Genomic DNA, 9,015 nt, shown 5'->3' on the forward strand with positions numbered 1-9,015 from the left:
CGCGGTTAAGTTAACTACGGTTATGGGCTAACCACGGTTAAAGGTAGCTACACGGCAGACATAACCGCAGTTAGACTCCTAACCGTGGTTATCGCAAACGATTGATTCCACGAGAGATCGACACGGATCCGAAAATGGATATTTTAGATCTGATTGGGAATTTAACATTTTGTGCACATACCACCGAACAGTCCGGAAAGGAACTTGTTTTTTTTTTATTAACTGCATAATTTACGAGGGAGAAAATATAGAACATATTGGGACGAATTTGATTAGCTGTCGTTCTCAAAAGTTCACGGCGATGCAAAACACAAATATTGCCGTTAAGAAGAAGACATTTTGTGTATGAAATGTGTGGGCAACACATAGTAAAGTAACATTGTTTGGAACTTGTAGAGCGAAAAAAAAAAACTATTTTTTAAAAATGTCCAGATATGCGAAATTTTATTAAAGTTGCTACAAAGTTGATAAGGCTTATCAGCTTTGTTTTGAAAATAGGTTTTGCTTCTTTCTATCCGCAAGTGCAGCTAAGTTTCGCGAGCTAGGCTGATCTTGAACACCCTCACACAAAGGCCCACAATTCTTGCGGTAATTATACAGGTTAAAGTGAACAAAAAATGTTTATGCCCAGATATTTTTTTTCCGTGTCTAGGCCATTAAAGCATTTTTTACTACTAAAAAATTTGCGTATCTATTTTGCTACTCGAAGCACGTCGTTAGAATTACTGTAAATTTCTTGAGAGTTAAGTGATGATTTCGTTGTGGATAGCGATGAAGATTAAATCTTATATTGTGTATAATCACACATTGAGAAAAATGGATTCACCATGTGCCAGAATGAGAAGCCATCACACAAAACTCTACAGGCAACTATAAGCCACTATATAATTGCTAAGATCTGGTACATTTGTGGAAATAATCCGACCCATACTACACGCCTGAGCTTTGGGAGCGAGCCTTAGCCAGCCTTACCCTCGAAGACCAGCGCCAGCTGTTAGCGAGGGCTGTCGACGCGGCGAAAGCCTATGGTTTAATAGCAGGAGGACACTACCCCGAAGACGACGCTTAAATATTACCGAAATAAAGATGTTTATTCTCTCTCTCTCTCGTTAAATCAGCATTTTCGGTATAATCGTTGTTTGGCTTAGAAGTTTTATGTGAAACAAAATTGGGGTTTAAAAATTCTTATTGTGGGTTCCTGCAGCAAAGACACGGTGATTAAAATTTATGATTGCGGAGTAACGGCTGAGGTAACGTCCGTTACTTTTTTTCGGTAACGGTAACGGTAACGCGTTACATTTTTTTGTAGGTAACGTAGGGCGGTAACGCGTTCCTTTTTTTATAGTGTAACGAGTAACGTATTTAATTACTTTTTTTCGGTAACGCCTACAACACTGATGGCAACAACATCCTAAAAATGAGAACACTTTCAAATATAATCTAGGAATACTATTTCTCAAGCAAATAATAAATCAGCTACCTTTGTTTATAATCCCTCCATCAAGTCTAGAGAATACAAACTTGACAAGGTTTGCACAAAATCACAATTTTATCTTACCTATAGTTAATACTAACTATGGCAAACAAACAGCCCACTTCACTGGAATCTATTTCTGTAATACTATACATTCAGGAATAAAAACCTCGGAATCAATCGGCATATTCAAAAAAGGTATGAAAACTTTCCTCTCATCCATTCCATAATCTGGATAATTTTGGTCACTTCCATTACTCCCGCTCCCTTTCGTGCCTTCTCACAACCTAATGTTAACGCAGCATCGCATCATCATCCTACATTGCTGATATCAGATGTATCTGTTTAGTTTTCTTTTTCGTAGTTTATTTTTTAACATTTTTCACCATGGTAATTATCTGAAAACTGTTTAGGAGTGTTGAATTACCTCTATTTTTTATGTTGTCTAATTTCAGTTTTTGTTGCTACACTCTAAGCACGGTAACGTTTACTAAAGGTGCACATTTTCACAAATTTGTGTACTTATAAAATAGAAGTTATCTAGTAACCTTTAGTACCCGTTCACAGTATCGAGCATTCTCACGTAAAAATAGAGGTTACGTTGTACAGTACACGGTATACTGTTTACACAAAACGGCTTGCAGGAGATTTTATACGGCCACATCACGTAAAAATAGAGGTTACGTTGTACAGTACACGGTATACTGTGTACACAAAACGGCTTGCAGGAGATTTTATACGGCCACATCACGTAAAAATAGAGGTTACGTTGTACAGTACACGGTATAGTGTTTACACAAAACGGCTTGCAGGAGATTTTATACGGCCACCGCTCTGCGCCTCTTCTTTCCTTCGCTCTTCTTTCTTCGACGCATTCCAGGAGGTTACGCTCATCACATGGATCAGCCAGTTGTGCCACAGCAACGGAAGCACAACCTTCCACTCTTTCGCACTTCGTGCTGCGCATGCCTCGTGTTTTTTCCGTGCTTCCTTGTGCGGTTTTAATACACCGTCCATATACGTACGCTAAGAAATGCGAACCTTTGCGGAAGGTGTCACATGGAAGGTGCTTCTCGGAACACACGCGATGGCGCATTGTAATAAATCAAGTGCATGACTGCTTATAGAACGTGGCAATTGCGGTGACCGAGGCCAAACGCGTCGCCTTCGCTCATTAGAAGAGGCAGCTAACAAAACATTCGCATATTCGAGGCGACTTGGAGTTAGCATGCACTACAGCAATGATGAACCGCGATTATTATTAAAATGTGGTCGACCCGTCAATATCAGTGAAGACCAGAGATTTTATAACAGTATCATGGTATACGTGTCAGGCCATCCCCTCTTGGTCCAACTTCTATGCAGTTTAAGCATAGGCTGGCGTGATTATAACACTTCAATTATTTTTCTGCTGCTCGTGCACTTTCATTGACTGTGTGATTCGTGCTTATCAAACTGTGTCTCATCTGATAATAAATACCAGCCGTCTATTTGTTATAGGGCTATTTGCCATTTTGTTCACCTTCAAATATGGGATCAGCATTGGAAACGTGGATACTGACAAAATGGGAAGTTGACAAAGCAGGGAAGCTGCTGAAGGCAGTAAAGAAGTGCGCGGAGAATTAACACTGCTCCTCACGGCGTAGAGTATATTCAAAATTGGTATACAGACCACTCGCCATACGCCACGTTAAGTCAGTTTTACGTACTTCTCGCAAAACCCAAAGAAATGTCTGAAATCATCGCGTAATAAGTAGCTGGCTGGTACGTTTGTGCATATTATATACGAATGCTGAATGATATTATCAGAAAAACACGCAGTAAATGCAAATGTATGCATACGCAAAACATACAATAATACCAAGAGCGCATATCAAGAGCCGGAACGCGGTTTTCTCGAGAGATGCAAATTGTAATGCTTAAGCATCTACGTAATTGGATCAAGAGAGGATACTTGTCTGATACACATGACACAACTCATGATTAAGAATATCTGTCAATTACCTGCTCTTCTTATTTATCGTTTTAGTGGCAGACCGCATTTGAACGACGCGATGCTTGTGGGCGAAGGTGTGACGTTATGATGCATGCAAGCTCTAACTCCAAAGGAAATTGTTTTGTGTTTTTTCTTGCGATTAGGGAAGCGTACATCTCTTGCCACGGACACCGCAACTGTCGTGATCTATGCAGACATTTACCAGAATTATTCGAAAGCTCCAGCGTGTGTATTCAGGACAGGGCAGGCCATATGACACCGCCGTGAAAGTTCTCCGCCGTGAAAGTTCTCATTACTCTGTGTACATATTTGTACGCTGCATAATAAAGCCGCAGAAAGAAGTACAAAAGGTTAGGCGTGCACAGAAAGAAGCCCTAAAGGAAGAGCCACGCTTCTCTTGCTAGACGACACTTGGCTGGGCCGATCATGCGTGTAGCAAGTGGTCCGAAATGTGTCGCAGAAAGAAGATCGAAAGAAAAAAGAGGCACATACCCTTGGTTAGGCGACATCTGGGTAGGTGGGCCACGGGTAGAGCTGTTATACTGAGTGGAGCCCCCTGCAAATAATACGTGATCAGCGTCGTGCTTCTCCTTAAGACACTAGTGTGTGCGGCATACCATAAATGCTGGTACTGAAGGACAGCTGAAACCCAGAGGGCAGCCAAAAAGAGGGTGATTGTCAGTCCTTTACTTTTGTTGCTCGGGTTGTGCGTGCTCACAAGAAATTTTCTGAAGAAAAAAAAAACATGCACCATTCGAAAAGAATTCATTTCATTGCTTTATACCTCCAAAGCAGAATACATCAAATTTTATTGATTTATAGCTTCAGGGACTTGTCTCGCTGATAGAAGACCGCAGGTATTCAAAGCGTTTCTTCTTGTTTTCGCCTGTGGTTCGTACAAATTTACAGGAGCAGGTGGTGAGGATCTGCAGTCAAACCCTCTCTTGCTGCACGCACCATCATGTTTCAACAGTCAATATGTCAGTTGCTGATTCCGCAATCTGCTCGCTGGACAGTCGATCCTAAATGGAGAGGACCGTTATTTTGCACTATTCCAACGGTTACTGCCACTTTGCACACAACTGCCGATAGCACGTAATGTGAGACACATAATCCACCCCCCCCCCCCCCAAAAAAAAAAGGGTGTTACTTGACCAATACATAAGCGTTCCTCAAATCTACTATCCAGTGCAATACGTTTATCGGAAAACAAAAATCTTATTTGAAAACGCACGTTAATCCCAAATGCAATTTACTTCTGTTTAGCTCAAGAGTCAGCAATACAATAATGTAAGTAACAGTTTAGTAGCAGTACACGACAGCAGGTGATTAGAAACAGAAACATTGCAATTTACATTTTTCAGTGACCATACTTGGCATTTCACGTGGAGCTTCAATATGCTCGTACCTAATTGTTTTCCTCAAGGGGCATATTCCACTTGACAGTTCATAACCTCGGCTGCACCAAACGTAAGGCATATCGGCGTCTGGAAGTTTCCAAGCTGCCTGATAGGAGATCATCCCAGCATGTCTCGGGCGGGATGTGTGCTGTAAACATTTCCAACGCAACACATTTAATATGGCGGGAAAAAAATCATTTGTGTTGTCTACGTACCTTTAAACATTCCGGCTTTGACAGTTAAATCACATGTATACTGATTCATTTTTTCTAACCACAATGACACGTTTCTTGCACCCTACAACAGAACGAGAACACAAAAAAGTTATCACAGTGCCAGAGAACAAATTTTTATCGCCAAGGAACTAAGGACATCGAAAGACATATCAACCGCACTGACCATGTCCCCCTTTGAACTCCTACGTCGCACGATTGCTGGCATTCGTGCTATCTGAAAAATCGTTAAGCCACAGCGTATCGCTTATCGCGTAACATATTCTCAGCTGCCCCGTTTTGATAGCGAAGCAGTTAGACGTAATCGAGCGACGCAGAGCAAATACTGCCGGCAACAATGCGTAAAAGCATGACAATTTATTTTTCTGACTCGACCCAACTCTTACAGCAGCGTAAGCATGAGCATGAATTGTCTGAATTTTGAATGCCGTACATTCCGATCTGTATGAGTGCAACTATGGAATGAAGATGACTTCAGCATATATTTTTGGTAAGGTTTCAAGTTAAGTCAAGACGCAGAAGTTTGAAGTCTGACGGAAGCCCGTCTGGTTGGGTTGATACGTGGTGACGTTGAAAACCCGAGGCACTGAGCCGACTAAAGCAAAAAGCACAGACACACATACACACACACGCACTCGACACACACACGCGCGCACACACACACATACACACACGCACGCACACACACGCACGCGCGCACACACATACACACACGCACGCGCGCGCACACACGCGCACGAGCACACACGCACGCGCGAGCACACACACACACGCGCGCTCACACACACACATGCACACACGCGCGAGCACACACGCGAGCAAGCACACACACACGCGAGCACACACACACACGCGAGCACACACGCGCACGAGCACACACACACGCACGCGCGAGCACACACACGCGCGCGCACGAGCACACACGCGAGCAAACACACGCGCACGAGCACACACGCACGCCCGAGCGCAAACACACACACGCGAGCACACACAAACACACGCGCGCGCGCGAGCACACACATACACGCGCTCGCGCGAGCACACACACAGACACGTACGCACTCACACACACGGAGTGGTCGGTATCAAGAGCGACTCGAGATAAAGACGTCGTGACAGTCATTTTTCTCTAGCGCGAGCACGTGCCTTCCCCCAGTCGATTGCGTGTCCCCTGAAACGTGCTCAGCCAAAGCACTGGATTTAGCAATTTATTTTTTCACGTCATAAACGTCCTTTTGTGTGTGTGTGTATTAAATGTTTACTTCGGTCGGCTCAGTGCCTCGGGTTTGCTACATTCAGCTACACACGGAAGGATGCTGTGATTTCCTTTAAGACACTTAAAACGCACTCTTAACGCCATTTCATTGTCTTTCGTGTACTTAAAGCTTTATTCATTTCGGTAGCGCAATACAATTTGTAAAGACAAGAGAGGACACGTAGACAGGACGGGCGCTAGGTATCAACTGACTTTACTGCAAGGAAACACACAAAAACCCGTTGCACAGGCGCGACGCGCTACATCACTCTACGAAGGCTTTTTTTTTTTTTTTAATGTGTCTAATTTTCTTTGCGCTACCGAAATGAACACCAGTGATCACAACCAACTAGCCCGCATTACCGCCTTAAACCCTCACTCGTCCACCTAAAACTACCGCAGCCGAGTTTGAAGCATGGCGAAAGGTTGCGTATAGACGCCACGAAATATCATGTACCGGTGACAAGGACATGACAAACAGCCCAGACTGCCATTGACAGGAGCGAGTTACTGCGCACGCAGAGCTCGTCTGGGCAAAGCTGATCTGGGGCACTTTGTTTATGCCGCCTACAGTATTTCACACCGTGATTGCAGCCTTTATCGAGCGTGTTGAAGGTACCAAGACGGCGACAGCAAGAAGGGTTAAACTTCTGTCCTTCATCTCTTCTCACATAAACGTGGATGATAACGAATGATCTTAGTCGGATGTTTGATAATATACGCCCAAACACTCATCTTGTAATGTCAAACGCAGAGCAAATACTGCCAATAACAATGCATTACATGAAAGTATGACACGATTTATTTAAAACATAAAAGTACGACACGACCCATCTCGTACAGTAGCGTAAGCATGAGCATGAATTCAGGTAAACGCGCGACATAAGTACATATACACAAGCAAATAACGTACTGAAGAGAGAATATTGCTTACCTGCAAATCACATTTACTACTGTCTTCGGGCAACGTAACAACGAATGCAACCCGCTCGACAATTGCCAGTCTCAAGCGAAGAATCAGCAATGCAGCTCGTCGCAACGGCCGCGCAGCCCACTGGACGTGCCCGTTGCAATGCCTCGTGGCTGATTTGCGGCGGATCGCGCACGTTAATGACTGTCCTTGCGTGCTGTATCACTAGTTACACGCCACTCACGTACACAACACGATTAGACCACGCACGTCAACAAAGCGCGGAGTGTAAAACCTGGATAAATCGATGAAACAAAGAGCAGCACTGCACAAACGCGACTTCAACAACCGCACCAACCGCCTCGCATTCGAATGCTCTTCCCGGCATACACCTCAAGCTGTGCAAAGCCTAGGAGAGATGACGCCGTCCCTGGTTCGATAAAGTTGAAGCGGCGCCTCGAGGACGCCACATTTGTTACTCACCGCGAGCTCATACATCTCTCTACGCGGCCTCTCTACTGGAGCGGCCGTCCCGCGCTGTTTTGTGAACTCAGCGGCATCTTTTTCTCCCGTGTTCACGAATTGATGACGGTTAAGCGTGTTTGGTGCTATGTTGTCCCGTGACGTTTGCTGCACTTTACGATCCGTTAATTATAACGCGAAAAAAAAAAGAAACAAACTAGACAACACGACAGCGAAATTCGAATAAATTGTATTGCGAGTCTCGGAAAAATATTTTTCTCGCGCCACGGGATGGTTCTTCGATTGCATCGTCAGTTTAATTTGGTCGGTTGTCGTGTGCTCACAGTACTTTATCTTGTCGCCATATGCGAAGCTTCCCGGAGGCAAATTATTTACTTCTGCGGCTTAAAAGCAAAATAGATATAAGAGCTACTTAATAAGTTGTTTAGCACAAACATTTGACCAAAATACGATAGTTTTTCGTTCTTGTGCTTCTGCCGATGTCTGCAGGTTATGTCACTTCATAAATTACGGGTTTTGGAAGCGGGCTCACCTTATTGAACTCCAGTTTTAGTTCATACCCCACCATCGCTTGCCTCAGTATGCCGCAATGTAAAATCGCTGCTTCTGTGAGTTGCTTTTCTGCTGTCAAGACCCGTTCTGTGTGTACATCATCCGCTGTTCAATTGATAAAGCCAGCCTTGAACAAGACAGATCGCGATGTGACACATTGATCAATAAACTTCCACTCTATAGTGTAGGTCCCCTGACGGATGAGTCATTGCGCTTATATAAGTTACAATCTAAAGGTTATAATGCTCATCGCGGTGCTTTAGCTTTTAACTTGGCACGCTACTGTCGATGTAACCTTTATGAGAGAGGGAAATGAAGAAAACACAAAGATAAAATTGCTGTAACAGCCATGTAACTTATAAATTATAGGTTACATGTCTTTTTATGCTGTCCTAAACGTTACCGTGATTAGAGTGTACTTTCTGCTAATGATTTTCTTCAGTAGAACTCCTTTTTTCTTTTTTACCTGCGATGTATTTTATTACCTGTTTTCTGCACCACTGTTTGCTGCACCAATTAATTGTTTATATATTCACTACTGTAGGAGGTCCCGATTCACTCTCTGACTAGGGACCTGCTTCTGCATACACAAATTTTGTAATTGATTCGATAACTAAATAAAACGATGTCTTATTCTGATTTCACCTTGCACATATTTGTCATGTACGTGCGTCTTCATCCCTTCTGTGACGTGTCGCAGAATATTTGCAAT

At 43.5% G+C, this 9,015-nt stretch overlaps 1 long non-coding RNA gene across 1 annotated transcript; it reads right to left on the reverse strand.

Moving 5' to 3' along the window:
- Nucleotides 1-4,137: 4,137 nt before the first annotated feature.
- LOC125759623 (uncharacterized) lies at nt 4,138-7,622 on the reverse strand. Its single transcript, XR_007417254.1, has 4 exons — nt 7,293-7,622; nt 5,086-5,167; nt 4,879-5,018; nt 4,138-4,492 (listed from the first exon to the last, which is right to left on the reverse strand). It is a non-coding gene; the product is annotated as an uncharacterized LOC125759623 (long non-coding RNA).
- Nucleotides 7,623-9,015: the final 1,393 nt, after the last annotated feature.

This window comes from Rhipicephalus sanguineus, chromosome 8 (genome assembly GCF_013339695.2).
Source record: "Rhipicephalus sanguineus isolate Rsan-2018 chromosome 8, BIME_Rsan_1.4, whole genome shotgun sequence".
Lineage (NCBI taxonomy): Eukaryota > Metazoa > Arthropoda > Arachnida > Ixodida > Ixodidae > Rhipicephalus > Rhipicephalus sanguineus.